The following is a 19524-nucleotide window of genomic DNA, read 5'->3' on the forward strand; positions in this document are numbered from 1 at the left end:
TGAAGCATGATATTGCTTATGGGGATACCACTACGTTGACTGAAAAACATAAAGCCGACAGCGAAATGTTGTATAATTTGTCTTTGATACAAAATCCAACGTTGAGAGAGAAAGTTGATAGGTTTATTGTGAGAAATTTGATAAATGCTAAATTGAAACTTGGTCTTGGTTATTCCTCAAAAAACTATTAGGCTCTAATGATGTCATCAAGACTGAGGAGCTTTTGGCTGAAGAATTACACAAACCTATAATCACAAAGTTTAAAAGAAGGAAGGTTTATTCTAAATACACCGACCACATATGGTCCGCTGATTTAATTGAATTGAATAATGACAGGGGATACAGGTATGCTTTAACCGTTATTGATTTGAGGAGTAGATTTGCCTGGGTTGTCCCTTTAAAAAATAAAAGGGGTGATACTTTAATGTTAGCCTTTAAGCGAATATTTGATCGGGATAAAAGGAAACCAAAGAAGTTATGGACTGATGAGGGAACAGAGTTCTATAACAAAATATTCATGAAATTTCTTAAGGGGAAGGGTATTAAATTATACAGCACCTTTAATGAAGGAAAGGCAGTTGTTATTGAGCGTTTTAATCGTACTTTAAAAGAGAAATTATATAAAAAATTCACACAACTCAGTTCTCAAAAATGGGTGTATTTAATTCAGGATATTGTAGATAATTACAATAATACAGTTCATTCATCAACAAAATCAAAACCATCAGAAACATTTACAAAATTAGAATATGAAAAGGAGATAAATTTGAGAAAGCCCAAGTTCAAAGTTGGTGATATTGTAAGGATATACAAATGGAAAAGCCATTTTGAGAAAGGTTATACACAAAAATGGACTAATGAATTATTTATAATTGTTGATGTAATGGCTACAAACCCTTGGACTTACAAATTAAATGATATAAATCGAGAAGAAATCTTGGGTTCATTTTACTCGCAAGAATTACAAAAAACAAAGCTAATAATTCATTAAACAACATTTCTATTCACCCCACCCAGATTAGCTAATTTAATTAGTGGTAATAAAAAAATAAATTAAATAAATAAAAATCATAAGCCACACCCACACAGACCACGCCCACACAGACCCCGCCCACACAGACCCCGCCCACACAGACCCCGCCCACACAGACCACACCCATCATCCCCCCACCCTCCGTGCACCCCCACCCTTGACCCTTCACCCCCCTCATCCCACCCCACCTTCCCCACACACACAAGGGGAGGGGAGGGGTGGGATGAGGGGGGTGAAGGGTCTTTGGCAGGGGTGCACCTCCCCGTTCCCTCCTTTATTCTCTTTTTGTAATTAATAATTAAATAATTGTAAACAAAACAAATATATATAAATAATAGTGAAAACATTAAAAGCTTCATATTACTAAAACATTTTCCTTGAGGTATTATACATTCAACTTCTTCCCAGCACAAGTCATCAATTTGTTCCCAGCACAAGTCAAAGACAGCAGATGTGTTGAGTTTTTGAATCTCTTCCTGAAGACAAGAGGACAAGAGGGGAGAGAAAATATTACACACACACACATACACACACACACACACACATACACACATACACACACACACACACACATACACACATACACATACACATACACACACACACACACACAAGGATATGAGGATATTGGGATACATACCTCTAAAAAATCGAGCTTTGTGTTCAAGTGGTCGAGTTGAAAATTTAGGGTACCACATGTTGACGGGAAATAACCACTCTTTGGAAAATCAAAAGCATCCCACTCAAAGCCGTGGTTGTGGTTGTGGTCATCTGTTGATGGTGTTATATTCTTTCAAAAAAGAAAGAAAAAACGTTAATAATTTCTCCTAAAAGATACATTGTATTGACAATGAATAAATAAATGACAGCTCGCGTTTAATGGTACCAATCAGAGAAATGAATAATTAATTACCTGAGACAAACTCCGATGGTGATCATCTTCTAAGAACGGTGAAACATCGAATTCATTCAATCTGTGAGGCAGGTCGCTCCAACCAGTGTTCAATTCGTTGTAAACCTCTTGTGGAACAACTTGAAACTCTGCCAAGACCAGGTCATTTTGAAAACCTGAATTGCTGTAATAAAAAAATATATCATGAGTCATATAAATTTAAATTAATCACATACAAAGCTCACATCACCAGTTTAATTCTGAATGAAACTTACCAAAGTCCTGGTGAGTATTCTTCATCAGAGTAGAGAGTGAAATAAGACATGTTGATGCTCATGTTCTTCGGTTCGTAATGATAAAAACAGCACGGCAACACGACCTTTATAATGACCAAAATGTATTTTCGGGAACAGAACTCAGCTTTAACATTTCGAGGAAACAGGAAATAAGACAATGAAAACTTTCTGGGAAGTTATCCAAGTCAGTGAAACAACGTCATTTCTCAAAAGCGAATAATTAATTTTAAAAGGGTTTGAGTATGGTGATGGAAGTTGGAGGAGAATTAAATTATTTCCCACGCATAAACAAATATTTGTAGGGTCGATGTTTGAGTGGGTTATATTCACCAGATGATATTAAGAGTAAAAGGTTAAAAGGTCCATAAGGTCAGAAGGATCACAGGTGTTTAAGTGGTCTAATGAATAAGGATAACATGTCAAAAGGTTAGAAGGTTCGTAAAGAACAGGGTGAGAGAAATAGAGGTCTTTAGGGTCAATATGGAAGTGAATGGGTCAAAGATTAATCTGCCAGATGATATGTAGAAGAAGGATGATAGGTCTATAAGAGAAAACAAATATTTGTAGTGTTTGAGTGGTCTAATGAACAACATTAAGGATAGGTACTACAGACAAAAGGTTCATAAAGATGAGGGTGGGAGAAATAGAGGTGTTTATGATTTTTGAAAAAGACAAGGGGGTAAATGACATTAGATAGGGATTTCCCATGTTAAACGGAGGTGTCCCAGAAGCAACATTATTACACTACTCACCTGCACACCTCCGCCACTGCAGTTGTCTCCGAGCTTACCTGCTCCTTACCCTAACCTACCTGGGGAAGGCCCTCTGGCGCTCTCACCCCCTACCGCCCTATCTGGCGTCGGGCTACCCGGGTCCGTCCTCCGGATCCTCGGGCCCCATTGAACTTCTCTACTGGCTCCCAGAGCCTACCTGCGGCCTCACCTGGCCGACATACTAACAGTGGCGGAGTGCCCATTTAATCTTTCTCACTAACAGGCCACACGCCCAGCCATTCCATTTTACTCATGCACCAATCACACGCTTCTTTACTACTACTCGCACCACAGATGCCAATATCCAACCACAATTTACCTACTCCCTCTACCTACTCTTAAACTACCCTCCCCGGGTACTCGTGAGGGGGTCCATCTTCCCCATGCACTCCTTTCGCACCAACCACTCCACTCCACGTATTCCTCACTACTCACTCCACACCATCCATTCCATACTCCATATATTCCATACTCCATGTATTCCACACAACCATTCTCACCTGTATTTGCACACCTGTGCCATCACACCTGGTGCTTCCTGCACCCTCCTTCCTCCCAGGACCATTTGCTTAACACAACACACAATCACCATTACTCAGTCATACACTGCTCCATACACTTGTTCACTTGCACACCTGTGCAATCACACCTGGTGCCTCCTGCACCCTCCTTCCTCCCAGGCTTCTTCATTCAATACAATACACTCACCCACACTTTTCACAATACGCTACTGAATACACTTTTACACACACACACAGCATCATCTGATCTAACTACTCCCTTCTGAAACGTGCGCTTCCCAGTGGCCCCTTATACTATTGCGCTCCCTCGTTGTTATAATCCAACTACCCTACCTACGTCCCCACTACCTGTATAATGTTGCTACTAACCTCTACCGTTACCTATGGTCATCTCTAGATCCCTATACATTATCCTAACCCTCCCTCGGCGAGCTTACACTGCCAAAAACCCCATAAAACTATAGCTCATGTGCCCCGTTGTGTGAGGGATGGTGGATTTGCCATCCCTCCACATCGGACATCTCTCACTACCAATTTGGCCCATCCAATTCCAGCCAATCAAAATTTGCCAATCTCTGCCAATCCTTTTACCAATCAGTTGCCAATCATCAAATTCTGCCAATCACAAATTCCCTATTCCAAAATTTCGAATCCAAAACACTATCATCATCACAGTCCACTATATCTGAGCCTCGGTGCGTCGTTACATCATTAAAACTCGGCTTCGCAAAGCCGAGCAATGAATTCGGGTGGTTTGGTCGCCTGCAGGTTGAATCCGTCCAGCATTCGGTTCAGGGGAGGCGGTTTTGTCAGGCCGAGATTCCACGCACCATCTCGGCGCGGATCCTTGTGGCCTCCGGCCCGATGGCTCAATCTCGCCTGGTCAGAACCCCGTCCCCGCCACCAGGGGGCACCGTTCCGCTTCCTCCTACTTGCCCTTGAACCGGACCAGTCGCCTTGCCCGACAAGGCCCGGACTCGACCGTGCGGGGCGGGGCCGGGCCCGAATCAGTAACGACGCTTCGAAGGGAAGCGACGCAACACCGACCCGCGCCGGGCCTCGCATACAACAAAGCGCACCGCACACGCTATCCATCGCCCTAAACGCTGCCCCTGTCAACGTCGATGCTTCACTCGCATACGCGACCCGTTTTACACTCACTAAACCTGGCGTCTCGGCGCCTCCAGTGCATCCCACACACTCCGTCCATTCCACCACCGCACTCCCTGTTACACACCACACCTCTCGCACACACTCGTCATTCACACACTTTGTTAACACACCTCGCGCACCGTCTTGCGCACTCTCCCTCGGTACGTACTCCGTACCACTCACCATGGGCGTGCACTCTCGCATCCACCCACTCACGCGCTTCAATGGGCTCTCCCACACCCGCGCCACAACCAACTCAGGTGTGCTTCCTCGCACACTCATCCCAAGCGTGCATCCTCGCACCCGCTCCTCGGTCACATCCTCTGTGACAACCATGGGTGTGCACTCTTTTGCACACCCGATCACGTGCTTCCATGTGCCCTCTCGCACCTGCGCCACTACCAACTCAGGTGTACACTCTCGCACACGTTCCACCACCACCTTACTCTCCGTGTCACACTCCGTACACTCTGTTTCACACAGACCCTCCGACGTGCATTCTCGCTCGCACTCGGTTTCACACTCGCGCTTTGTAACACGCTCATTCCCCGATGCACACTTTTTTTCCACAAGCGCGCCATTTCCACTCACAGGGGACCCTTCACCAACGCCCGGATGCTTTCTCGATCCCAATCGCGCGACAATTCTTTCTGCGCCAAACATCCTGCTGCAAAATCTCCCCGCACAATATACAGCACGACTCACCTTCGGGGTTCTTCTTCCTCCCTGCACCAACACCTGCAAATCTTTATAAGGATTAAGCACGGCATCAAGGTGTGAGCACGGACTTTGCACATAATCCATTTCTCCCTTCAATTCCCAGGCTACCTCCGTCGTCTTTTCAATTTCAACTATACCCACCACTACTTTTTCTTTATTCACCTCAGCGACCGCTGGCTTTAATAAAATTTTCTCTCCTACCTCAGCGGTCGCCGGCTGCCCCATACCCCGGGTCGCGATCTCTATACCCGTCATTTTACCCGCGCTTTTCTCCGCTTCGCTCAACCAGCGCTTCTCGACCCGCTTTACCTTTACCCCCTTGGTACCCTCTCGCCCATCCTGCGATCCATGGTCTCCCCACATTCCCGTGCGCTCTCCCCACATTTTTGTATGCTCTCCCCACATTCGTCTATTTTTGCCATTAATTGGTCCAAAAAAAATCGCATGTACCCTGGTATCTCGGGCTCGGCTGCCGCAACCACGTGTGAAGCGCCGCCATTTTGTGTGCCTCCCACCTCATGTGAGGTGCCGCCATCTCGTGTGCCTGAAACCTCCGCGACCACATCCTCATTGCTCTCTTCCTCCATTTCTCCCACATACACTTCCCTGGGGTCCTGGGTCGACTCTAAATCCTCTAACTCTACTCCCACCGGCATCCGGTCGCCTTGATTATCCATGGCACGATTTTAAATTTGGATATTAAAATGAAATTTCGACCACTCGTAATTTGAGTGCGCTAAGCGCACTTCAGGTCCGAATCTCGCTCCCGACACCAAATGTTATGGATCTCGACGTCGGCCCCTTTTCCCCTTAAGGGGGGATTAATCCCCTTGTTTGTGACTGACCGACGTGAGTCCTGAAGCTGCCCAGCTCCCTCCTGGGGAGGTAGGTGAGCAACCTCTTTCGCGACCGCGGACAAGATGTTAATTGCCGAGCGGATTAGCAGCCACGGCACGAACCATTAGCAGAGACTAGACCCGATTCTAAACGTTGGCCAAATCGTGCCACAGGTATCCAATGGGGAAATCACTAAAACGAAACGGATGTAAAGGAAAGAAGGCAGAGTAAGGAGGAACAGGAATTTATTACTAACTATTATGTACACAATCAAAAGTAACCAAGGAGAAGGAAAGATACGAAAATAAAGACAGAAGGATGGAAGGATCAGAAGACACAGTGCAATTTCTAGCTTATCTATACAGGCTTAACTTATACCCCAGGGACAAGACACACAAAACAAACTCACGTACACAAAAGGATGGCATGGCAGGAATGGGTGGAGGGATGAGAAGGTTCAGGTTCGTGCAAACGGCAGGGCTGGAGGTGACAGCTCCGACTCCTCGCACTCTGGTTCACAGAACGGGCGACAGGGAGTTCCGAAGACCGTGGCACGTCGAGGTTCGCGTGCACGCACTGGTTGTTCTTCAGAGTGCTGGTTGGTATCGCGAGCAGGGCGAGTAGGTGATAAATATTGCTTCTGGGACACCTCCGTTTAACATGGGAAATCCCTATCTAATTTCATTTACCCCCCTGTCTTTTTCAAAAACCATAAACACCTCTATTTCTCCCTCTATGAACCTATAATCCTTCTCACCTTATGAACCTATAATCCTTCTCGCCTTATGAACCTATAATCCTTCTCACCTTATGAACCTATAAGCCTTCTCACCTTATGAACCTATGATTTTCTTCCTTTATGAACCTATAATCCTTCTAGCCTTATGAACCTATGATCCTTCTCACTTACATGTAATTTTTACCCTATTCCCCCCACTACCCCCTTAATGTAGTTCCTTAGACCACTCTACTAATGAGCCTATAAATATATTATCTCTTTCTAACTTTTTAAAGAGTTCCATTCTCCTATAGAACTCATCCCCATCAAGTATATTTATAAAGTATACAGGTTCCTTAACCTTTTGTTGTGAAAGTATAAAGTAGTATGTTTCACGGAGGGTTCTTGTTTGACCTCCTCCTCTCCCACATACCATTTTAAAATTATAATATTTATTATCCGATTGATAACCATTAAAGTTCTCACTCCACTCTAATATATTTTTCTTCCCGCCCTCCATTACCCCACTTAACAAATGAATACGTTTATCCGTCTTGAGAACCTTCTGACCAGTGATTCTCTCAACCTCTTGAATCTGATATTTTTCACATTCGTTATGTTTTCCATTTATATACCAAGGTTGATTACACCTCCACTCTTTAGTCTGGTTGATACTTGGTTCTATCATTTATATAATAGTAAAAAAGGCGGCGGTAGCCCGTTAAAATCCCTAACCCCCCTTTTTAACTTATCACTTATATATATATATTATCACTTATATATATCTTATCACTTTTATATCTTATCACTTATATATCTTATCACTTATATATTATCACTTATATATCTTATCACTTATATATCTTATCACTTATATGCTTATATAACCATAAGGGAGACTATCAATTCCATTTTCTAAAATAAACCTCTTATCATCAAAAGCCCCCAATGCTTTCTTATTCACCTCTTCTGAATATTATTGATGTTTATAACTTCTTATTCCATTAATCTTTCTAAACTCTTCTTTCTTTGTTGTTAAACAGTTATAATAATCCTTAAAGTTTATTGTTTCTTTAATGACATTTTTCTTTACACCTTTTAACTTCTTATCAGTCTTTTCAACGTTATTCACAATGTTTTTATAAGCATAAGCCTTCGACCTCAATCCCACAAATTCACTCATAACATTTCCTCCCAATTCATCCTTGAACTTTCCAATCACCTTTTTATTTTTAGAAGAGAACAACTCACTCTCTGGACTGTAATTACTTGTATCATAGATATTAATGTCCTTTTTCATGTCTGAATAAACATCATCAGTATTAATTTTCAAAATAAAACTATCAGTATCCATATACAACAATGACACATTATCCTTATACTTTGATTTTAGATTAATATAAAAGTAATCATACATTAATGACTTTGACAAGTCAAGAATTGATGTTCCAATGTAAATAGGTTTATCCATTTCAATACTCTCTTTAACTAAATGGATCGCACAAAAGTTCTCAGTAAAGACCTCAGCTCTAGTAAAACTCGGTCTATTAATTAATTTTGATGCTTGTTCCCAAGATGTTGCTAGTCTGATATTTTGTCTTTTCCTCACATTCTCCATGGTCTTACCAAAGACCGCATTATTCATCAATTTATAAAAGTCTTTCTCAAAATCTGTTTTTGACTCTGTTCTTCTTTGTGTATTAAAATCAATGTACCCCTTTAACCAATGACTTTGATTGAACTTTAGAACCCTGTGGATCTTCTCTACTCTTCGACCTTTTGATAAATATTGTCGCAAATTTCTTTGGTGTAGTACATAATTTTTCTTGTTATATAATGTAGTAAGTAATTTTTCTGTTGATTCACCTATATCAAACGATCGTTGATAATCACTCAACCATTCTTTCTTTGGACTTTCTTTCTCACAAGCAAATGGAAGATCTTTATGTTTGATATGAAGTTCTTCAGGATATTTTAAATCGACCTCAAAATAATAACCAACCTTTGAATCATCCAATTCTTTTTGTGTAGAGATACATACATCTTGTAAAACCTTTGTGTAGTCTTTTTCCTTTACCCATCTTAGTTTCCCATAAGGAAGAGCTTGAGACATTGCCCAGCCATACAAGTTGTTTGCGTCATAGTACATCAAGTAACAACTCTCTTTCGTTGAATCATAATTTGGAAGATATTTGTTATTTGCTTTTGCGTATCTGCTCGAGCATACTTGTGAAATTCCACCTCTTTTTGCCTTTTCAATCATCAAAAGCATATCGACATCGGTTATCAAATCCAAAGCTTGTTTTGTCATTTTCAACATCGCGCTCCAAGCCAATCCAGGTGCTGTGTAGTAGTGAGCAGGATCCAATCCATATCCAGTGCGACAAACAGATCTAAAGGCTTCAAATACATCGGCCAATAAAAGCACATCAGTTTTGAGATACAAATCGTGATACTCGCCAAGATTCTTGATGTTATATTTTTCCCAAACATTTTGTGCGTGAACATAATCTTTATCAGATATATGACTGTTGTTTAATTTGTTGTCGAAATTTTCTTTTAAAGGAAGTTGTGTTTCATTGAATCTCTCAAATGAGTCCATATAGTCATAGGGGTAAATTCCCCTTTGTGTTAGAAAATCTTTATCTGAAAAATACTCTGAAAGACATGGAAACTCTTTTAGATTTTGAACCAAGTTAGCCAATGGACTTGCCATGAATTTAAATGTATCAAGAAATCTGATATGAGTAATAGGAGATGTGTGAATTGTTTTTGTGAATGAAATGTATTTGTGATCCGTGTTAGGAATTGCTGAAATGTGTCCAGATGTCTTTGAAAGTTCATTAATAAATAGATGCGTATCATAATGAGCGTTGTTATGAAGAAAGACAGGAATGAAAGAGGGGAGTTTATAATTAATATTACAACTTTGATGAGCCGGACCTCTATATTTACCAGTGAGATGACAATGATCTCTAACCTTTAGACCTTCACCAATTTTTTCCTCACAAATATGACAAACATTGTTTTTTCTAAATTCCCTTTTCTGTTCACTCGTCAAGGACATTGGTTTATTGGTTTCTCTCATTATCTTGGTTAATCGGACACAGTCTTTTTCTAGTCGTTTCACAAACTCCTCTGGGGTATTTGAGCCTCTATACTCCTCTAACTTGTTATATTTATCACCAACGGATGATTTGATATAATAACAAAAACCGCAAGGAGTATGTTTTTGATATTTATTTGTGTATGATTCTTTTGGATCTGGAGAAGCAGTATCTATTTTTTCTAGAATACTTTCAAAATCAGCATATATATCAAATGGATGTTTGATCTTTTTCTTTTCATCTTTGAATGTGATCTTTGAGCCTTCTTTAGGCATATTGATTACCGTTGATTTATGTTCACCACAATAATTTGAATGTTTATCTAATCTTTCTTGTGTATGGAAGAAGTTAAGACAATGCAAACAAATATATATTTTATTTGTTCTTTTACATGCTTGTGGTTTTATTAATTTAGCAATATCTTTGATGTATGTATAATGTGAATTTTCCTCTCAATTAAAATATAGAAGATTAATATGAGTTTGTTTACAATTGTCAGAAAGCTTTAAAACCTGAATGCTGTTTGTTTCTGTTAGACCATAAACATTAACTGATAAATTATTTATCTTTTCAAATTTAGGAATATCATTTAAAGCCATAGGAAACTTTAGATCTTTCGTATTTAATGTATTCTCATATTTTTTATAATGAGATACTCTTTCATCATGAAAATGTGGAGGATGTAAGTGTGCTAGAATAGACCAGAGAAAACATTTATTGTCTTTATTTTTGATATTGATAACTGCTTTTCTATTTTTGATAACACTGGGTAAATCAATGTAGGAAGAAGCTTTTAGAGGATCTGATTTAAGAATATGAATGTCTATGTAAATAATTTTTCCTATATTGAATCCACTTCCTACGATTGAATTGTCCACAACTTGCTCTTGTTTAATAAGTTCATCATAGACTCCTGATGTTTTAAAATCTTGATATGAAGATATAAAGTGTGGCTCAGTTCTCATGTATGGTGTATCTATAACTCCTTCGTCCTTTGTCATTTCTAATTTTACTCCCATATAAAATTTAAGTGGTTTCATTTCTTTTAGTGTTTTTTCAATCAACGTTTGAACAGCAGGTTTAACTATTTCTACAGCATCAACTATAGACTTTGGTTTGGGAGGTTTGAAGTTAAAGACTCTTATTTTAATATGTCCTTTGAATGCGCCATCAGAGTTTTTAGTTGTGATAAAATTTGATAAATGTAGAATTGTTTTAAGATGTATTTCGAAGCCTTTCTTGAGGATATTTTTATTACATGCAGAACAGTGTTTTGTTTCCTTCTGAATAGGAGATAGTAGGTGAAGTAGATTAAATGTGTGTTTGTTAGTTTTAAGGTGTCTTTTGTATTGTTTATATTCTTGTTCACAAACGTCGCAATACGTTGCTTTGATCATATTTATTTATATAGTAAAATTATACTTAAAACAAAGTGCCTTTTTTAGAGGCTTTTTTAAAGATGAAACTGTGCTTAAAGTAAAACATCTTTGAGCTTTTCAACTCATTTTATGTATATAACTTTACTTAAAGTAAAACATCTTTGAGCTTTTCAACTCGTTTTATGTATATAACTTTACTTAAAGTAAAACACCTTTGAGCTTTTCAACTCGTTTTATGTATATAACTTTACTTAAAGTAAAGCGTCTATGTATTAGCCAGAAAGTTTAGATACTCTAGTTCATCAATTTCAATTTCACTATCTGAGTCATCAATAAAGCTACTCTCATAACTATCATTTGAACACAAACTATTAGTATCATAACTATCTTCAGATCCTAGACTCTCAGTATAATAACTCTCAGAGTATTGACTGTTAATATCACTCATTTACATACCATTAAACTTCCATCAATATCTATATATTTTCTTTCATTAGAACTAATAACCACAATATTTTTTACATTAAATGTTATTTTCAAATAATCTCTAATAATCAGAGTGCGTAATGATAGTTCACCACTAATATTCATATTATTAATTTCACCCACATCTTTGGGTCTATTAAAGAATATACAAATGTTTCCTCTAGAATCGTTGATGGTCTTATCATTCATTTTCAAAGCTTCTTTATCAATGACCTTTTCAAGCTTTGAGTAAATTGTTAGTAGTAGTGGAGAAACTTTTGTCAAATTTACTTTAATAGAGTTATTAATTAACATAGCTCGTCCCGTAAATTTAATAAAAGGACACATGTTATTCTCCATTATGGGTTTAATCCAAAAATTCCCATATTTATCTTTGTTCAATTTAACATCTTTGACATATTTTTCTATATCTTCCACCGAAGTAGAGATTGATTGAAATTTGTCTTTTGTGTTTTGAAACATTGTATTTATTAGCTAATAAATTTGCGTTTAGTTTAAGTAAAGTTATATACATAAAACGAGTTGAAAAGCTCAAAGGTGTTTTACTTTAAGCACAGTTTCATCTTTAAAAAAGCCTCTAAAAAAGGCACTTTGTTTTAAGTATAATTTTACTTTATAAATATGATAAATTCTGAAGGATATTTAGAATTTCCAGACTCTCCATATGATAAATTAGAGAATTGTCCGGCTTGTGGTAGAGTGGGGCTTAATACAGAATCAGAAGCATATAAACAATGTATTTTCTGTGATTATCTTCTAATTAATGATAATAAAAAATATAGAAAAATATATAACTCTTTTAAATTAGAACCAAAAATGAATTACTTCACAAGATTAATAAGAGAGATGAATGTTAAGTATTATGGTGATAATACACCATTTCTTACAAGGGAAGAGACTATTTGTATTGAGGAAATGTATAAGGGTTTAATGATATTTATTATTCAAAATAATTTTAATGGAAATGTTAATACAAGATACTATATAAACAAAATAATGGATTATTTTGAAATTAAACCTGAACTCAGGATAAAATATAGAGTTTCTCAAAAAACAAAAAAAGTTAGACGACTTGTTTTCCAAATATATAAATGAATGATTTTTTACCCGTTTGGGAAAATAAGATAAAATTTAATAACCATAAAAATCTTCCAAATTCATTGAGATGTCTAATAGTCGGTTCAAGCGGATGTGGAAAAACCTGTTTACTTTTAAAGATGCGACTTAGTCCTAATTTTTTAGATTATGATAATTTAATAATTTTTACAAAGTCAAGTTTTCAACCTGAGTATCAAATACTCTCACAGGGTTTTAATGCGGGTCTTAAAAAGGAAGACATTATCGGTTTATTTAAACTTCAAAACAAACTAAATGATTATAATATTGATGATATAATACAATTATTTTGTGATACACAGAAATCAAAATCAAAACCAAAACCCATAACTTGTATTCTCAGTGATAATACGGATGATATACCTTCACCTCAAGATTTAGAAAAATCAAAAAATAACCTCGTTATCTTTGATGATTGTGTTAATGAGAGAAACCAAACAGTAATGGATAGCTACTATACAAGAGGGAGACATTCTTCTTGTAATTGTATTTATCTTAGTCAGTCATATTTTCAACTCCCTCGGCGCTCAATAAGAAACAATGCTAATACTTTTATTTTATTTAAGTTAAATTCAATAGATACAAATAATTTTTGGAGAGATAATTGTTCTACATTATGTAGTAAGAAGGAATTTGAAAATAATATGAAACACACGATTGGAAAATATAAATATATTGTTGTGAAACAAGATGAGATACTAAATGATATTTTTCAATAAATAAATACAGAAAATGAATACCGAAGAAAGAGTAAGAAAGTTTAAAGAACATCAAGAGTTGGTTCCAAAAGTTGTAAAGCAACAGGAAGACATAAAGAAGAAAAGGAGACAGAAACTAACTGGTGAAAAAGCCTTTGAAAGAAAACAAGAGAAATTTTTTAAACGACTTTTAAAAACTCAACAAACGATTTCACCTACAGTTCCCACGGTAGAATTTACTCCGAAAAAATTTCAAATGCTCAAAGATTTTAGTCAAATGACAGAGCAAGAACTTGGAGAATTAGAATATGATGATGAAGGATTATTTCGGCATCTTGAGAAGGTAAATAAACTTTCCAATTATATTGTAGAAGCTCTTCAAAACAATGAATATTTGAAGGGTTCAAAAACCAGAGCAGGTCTCATTCCAACAGAAGAACCAGCACAGTTCCATCTTGTGAAAGAAAAGTTATTGATATTTAATGATAAATTGGTGTTCTTAAGTTCTGACCAACCAAATGTTGAATTAACCCCAAGATTAATGTTTCTTCTAACAAAAGATGGACATGCTAATTCACCTTATTTTGATGAACCGCTTGATATGGAAAGAGAGGAAGATAGAGAGTATATTGAGTTGCTAAACGCACTTGATTATGGAGTTTCTGTTGCTGGTAAAAGTAAGAAGAATGAGAAGGAGAAACATATTATTGATGCTTTAAGTAAGCTTGGTTCGGGTGTTAGTTTTCTTCCAAATGACCCATCACAATTAGTTAATAGGTTATTATTGTTGTTAGGTAGTAAGAAGGCTGGAAACAACAATTGTTTTAATGAAGCATCCGCCATTTTAGATCAGTTGATGAATACGAAAATAATTAATAAATGTCAATACAAAGATATTTTATTAGATATTAAATAAGATGAGAAGCACAATTCTTAGTTTTAATTTCACAACGAGTGATTACACAGCTTCATTCCCTTACCCACTACAACTTGACCCCACAAAAGAATATGAGGCTTCTTTGTTGTCAATGGAGACTTACAATACCCTTTTTAATATCACAGAGAAAAACAACAAGTTTAGTTATAATCCAGGAAGTGGATATAAAACTATAACCGTTTCACCCGGTGCTTACGAGATTTCTCAAATATCTTCAGAAGTCTCTCGCCTTATGAAATAAAAAGGTGATGAACCAAAAAATATTGTAATAGATATTCAAAAACACACTTCAAAATCAACTATTAAACTTAAAAATAATTATAAAGTTGATTTCACGATTGAAAATTCGTTCAGAGAGCTATTGGGTTTCTCTTCTAAAAAGATTGAAACTAACGGGATGTCTTACAGTGATAATGTCATTCAAATATCCTCCGGTATAAATTCAGTATTAATTCATTGTGATTTGATTGATGGTGCTTATAACGATGGAATAAGAACAAATACAACATTTTCATTCAGCGCATACTCAACCCCGATTGGTTATAAATTTAATATGGAACCAAAAAATCTTGTCTATTTACCTGTGTCAGGAAAAACCATATACAGAGTAAATTTTAGGATAACCGACCAAGATAATCGTATGATATCCTTTAATGATGAAATTATATCCATCAGAATTCACCTACGTGAAGTTTTTCAATAAATAAATAATGGTTATTGTGAGAAAACACGAGTTGGGAAAATATAAAATAATTACAGGGGATGGGATGTTCCTTTCACCATACTATAAGGGTGAAGGTATGTTTCTTGGTAGAGGATACTATAAACCAAAGAGACAACGGGGTGTGGGACATCAATTCAGAAATAAAGGAGATGGGATAATTGATACTCTAATGGGTATTGGTTCAACCATCCTTAAACATAAAGACCTAATTGGTTCAACTGCTTCAGCCGTGGGCTCAGTTGCGGGTGCTATAAAGAGTATAAAAGATGCTCAAAAGGAGTCTCATAAATTACAAGCAATCAAAGAAATTAAAAAAGGTAAAACTCAACTATCTTCACAAGAACGACAAAAAAATCATTAAAATACTTGGGTCAGGGTTTCAACGATTTTAATGCTATATAAATACAAGTATGGAAGCGATTGATAGTATCTATGATTTGGATGATACGATTATCATTTCAAACTCTACTAAAAAGGAAGACTATTTTAAGGTAAATGCTATAACAGGAACAGACTGGAATTCAAACGGAACAAAAAGTTTTGAAATAAATAATCAACAAACTTACTTGAATATAGCTGATAGTTTCTTGCTGTGTAAATTTAAATTCACTAAGACTGCGAATAATACTAATGCTACACTCACTCGTAAATGATTTCTTCTGGAAAATGTTTGATAGTGTCCGCCTGTATATTGGAACACAAGAGGTTGAAGCGGTTGATTATGTCTCTGCTATATCTGAAATGATGAAATTTACACTATATTCGTTTCGTGATAGAATGGGTAAGGGAGCTGTTGAAGGTTTTATTCCTGATATGTCAACGGGAACAAATGCTGACCCTGGTTATAGTCAAAGGAAGTCAATGTATAATGATGATACAAAAGCAGAGAATAGTTTTACCGTAGCAGTACCTCTGAAAGGTATATTTGGATTTTGTGATTATGATAAAGTTTTGTATGGTCTTAAAATTAGATTTCAACTACAAAGGAATGATAAAGTAAATAGGTTGCTTTTTGGGGCTGAAAATGCTTTTGGCGACAATAATAAATTTGTTATTAATGATTTGTGTTGGTATATTAGTGAATATACTCCTAATCTTAAAACGGAAGAGATGTTAAATAGAAGACTTAACTCAAAGAAACCGCTAAATGTATCATACCTTAAAAGAAGATGTCAACACGTTAAACTGGAACACACTACCTACACTTGGAATTTGGGTGTTCTTGAAGGAAAGCCACGATACCTATGGCTCATTTTTAAGAAACCAGATGGAGAGGAGGGTACTGATAAGAATAATGCGCTGAGTGATAATGCTAAGGTGAAACAACTTCGGGTTTCTCTTGATGGAACATTTTATCCGCGAGATAGATTGGAAATTGATTGGGAAAAAAATGATTATGCAGAAGCCTACAAGTCTTACCAAAAGGTGTGTGAAAGCAACGGTAATAATGAACCTATTTTGGATATGGTTGCGTTTCAAAAACTTTATACAATCTACGCAATTGACCGAGTTCTCAAAAGGAAACTATAAAGTCTAATAGAGTGGATACTTCTCTATACATTGAAAGAGGAGAGAATGAAGAAGTTGATGCTTATTGTTTGCTTTTGAAGGAAACAGAATTACAGATTAATACAGATAATGGTGTTATGATTAATATCACATAGGTTTTTTCTCATAAATAAATGGTAGGGGTATATGTTAATCAAATCAATCTTGATAAATTAACATCTTGTATTCAAAATCAAAAGCCTTGTATTATTAATGTTAATACATTTCAAAGAAAAGGAGCAGTAAGAATTGATGTTTTACTCACAAGAGAGCAGGTGAAAACACTAAATGATGCTGGATCACTTAAAATTAAAATGACAAAACCTATGTTGAATAAATATTCAATAGACGAGTCAAGAGGAGGATTTCTCCTGTTTCTAATTCCTTTATTTGCTGGTTTAAGTGCGGCGGGAGCATTGACTGGTGGTATTTCAGCAGCGGTAAAAACTGCTAACGAAAGGAAGGCACAACTAAAAGCTCAAAAAGAATTGGAAAGACATAACAAGGAGTTGGAGAAACAAATGAGTGGAAGTGGTGTAATTGTAGATTTTGCTCAAAAACTTGAAAGTCTACCTGATAAAGCTAGATTGTTAGTTGGAGATATGCTTTCCTCTATCGCTCAAGCGGGTGTTAAACTAACTAAAAGGGGTAATGGGTTATATCTTTCTCATAAATAAATGGATAAATGGTTTAAACAATTTGGAAAGAATACAACGTCAAATATAGAACTTACTAAATATTGTAAAAACTAAAAATTGATAATGTGGTTATTTGTATGAGAGATGAATTAAAAAAGTTGTCCAAGAATACAATGAATATTATTATGAATTTAGACACACAGAATGGTTCTCATTGGGTTTGTATTCATAATAGTCAGGATAAATATTATTTTAATAGTTATGGTATGCCACCGCCTGTTGAAGTAATACTATTCTTACAGAATGGTGTTTATCAAACATTTCAAGTTCAAGAAATTAATTCTAAATGTTGTGGTCAATTATGTTTATATGTATTATTTCAACTCAACAATAATGAAAATTTTTATGATATCATTTTTAATCTAATATAAATGACTTATGTTGGAAAAGATGGTTCTATCTTTGGAAAATCCTCTCAGGATATTGATTTATCAAATTATTATACAAAGGCACAGGCTGAACGACAAAAATATAGTATAAGTAAAAATATTAATATGAAGAATACTTATAAATTAATCAATTATCCAAACCCTACAGATGCGAATGACTTAATTAGATTCAGTGATTTATCACAATATATATTTTTAAATAAAACAGCACATTTTGTTAAGCAAGTAAAATTTACAACCACAACACCTGGTTATACTGACCATACACCTTTCCTCATTCAATTTAACTATCTGCTTACAATTGAATTTTATAAAGAAGGACATATAGTTAATATGCGAATCAATAAATGGGGGTATGATATGCCTGATTTAGGGTATAATTGGTATTTTTCAATAAACTTAGAAGACCTACATGATTTGAATCAGTCTCGTAAAGAAGAATATTATCCGCTTGGTGAGGATAAGGATTTACGTGGAAGTACAATTAGTAAACAACAAATACATGATTTTAAGAAAAGAAAAATATATGATAGTATAGCGATGGTTAACATGACAAAGAAGGAAGGTAATGAGATAAAGATAGAAAGCCGAGGAATACAAACCGATTTGGTAGTGGGAAGATGGGGTGGTATTACCTGTTATAATATTAATCTCACATATATTTCTGATACATAAATGGCAGGAAAAAGACAAGAGAATTATAATTTTTGTATTCAGGGATACCTACAAGAAAAGGGTGCTCGGTATTACATACCTTATGATTTGGAGCATATACATGGAAATTTTGTCATAAAAAACTGGCCTTATACTTACTAGAGTAGCTCATGGTGGTTGAGTATGCACTTTATTGTACAGACCTAAACTCTTCAGGAATCCACTAATTGAAGGTCCAGGAACAATATTTGGTTGGTAACACATTTGCCACTGACGGCGAAATAGCTGAAATGGCCACACCCCTTTTTGGGCCACGCCCCCTTTTTTGCCGTGACTGTATCTACAGAACCGTTGGACCTAGGAGGTTGCCCGACCACTCAAAATTTGCGCAATGGCCACATTATGGGGGGTCAGTAATACATTTTCATATCCAAAAGTCAATGGTTTTTAAGATAATTGCCAAAAACCGATTTCAACATGTTACGAACTACAATATTATTCGTAATTGTTCCTGTTCCTGTTCCTATTGTTCAATTACTTGATTCCTGAAGAGTCTAGACTAGACTAGAGTCTAGACTAGAGTCAAGACTAGAGTCTAGACTAGAGTCTAGACTAGAATTTAGTCTAGAGTCTAGACTAGAGTCTAGACATGGCTAGAAATTCCGGTCATGGGTGTTTTGTCGTTGAGCCTGCATGCAGGCAGCGGTATCCCATAAAACAACATGGCGTCGCACCGAGAAGCAAGTAGAGGCCGAAGAGGCCTAGATTACAGGCAATTTAACTCTTTCTCCTCTGTTCTTAGGTGAAGGTGTTTAGGTGAAGTGTTAAAGTGTTCTCTGATGGCAA

At 36.4% G+C, this 19524-nt stretch overlaps 1 long non-coding RNA gene across 2 annotated transcripts; it reads right to left on the bottom strand.

The window, feature by feature from the left end:
- Window positions 1-1465: 1465 nt before the first annotated feature.
- On the bottom strand, window positions 1466-2957 carry LOC137423998 (uncharacterized). 2 transcript variants are annotated; one of them, XR_013622924.1, is made up of 4 exons: window positions 2201-2957; window positions 1947-2109; window positions 1674-1823; window positions 1466-1509 (listed from the first exon to the last, which is right to left on the bottom strand). It is a non-coding gene; the product is annotated as an uncharacterized LOC137423998 (long non-coding RNA). The 2 variants fall into 2 exon arrangements; XR_013622923.1 differs by having other exon boundaries at window positions 1947-2942.
- Between the last annotated feature and the right edge of the window lie 16567 nt (window positions 2958-19524).

The sequence above is a fragment of the Myxine glutinosa genome, chromosome 3, assembly GCF_964187855.1.
Source record: "Myxine glutinosa chromosome 3, kmMyxGlut1.1, whole genome shotgun sequence".
Classification (NCBI taxonomy): Eukaryota; Metazoa; Chordata; class Myxini; order Myxiniformes; family Myxinidae; genus Myxine; species Myxine glutinosa.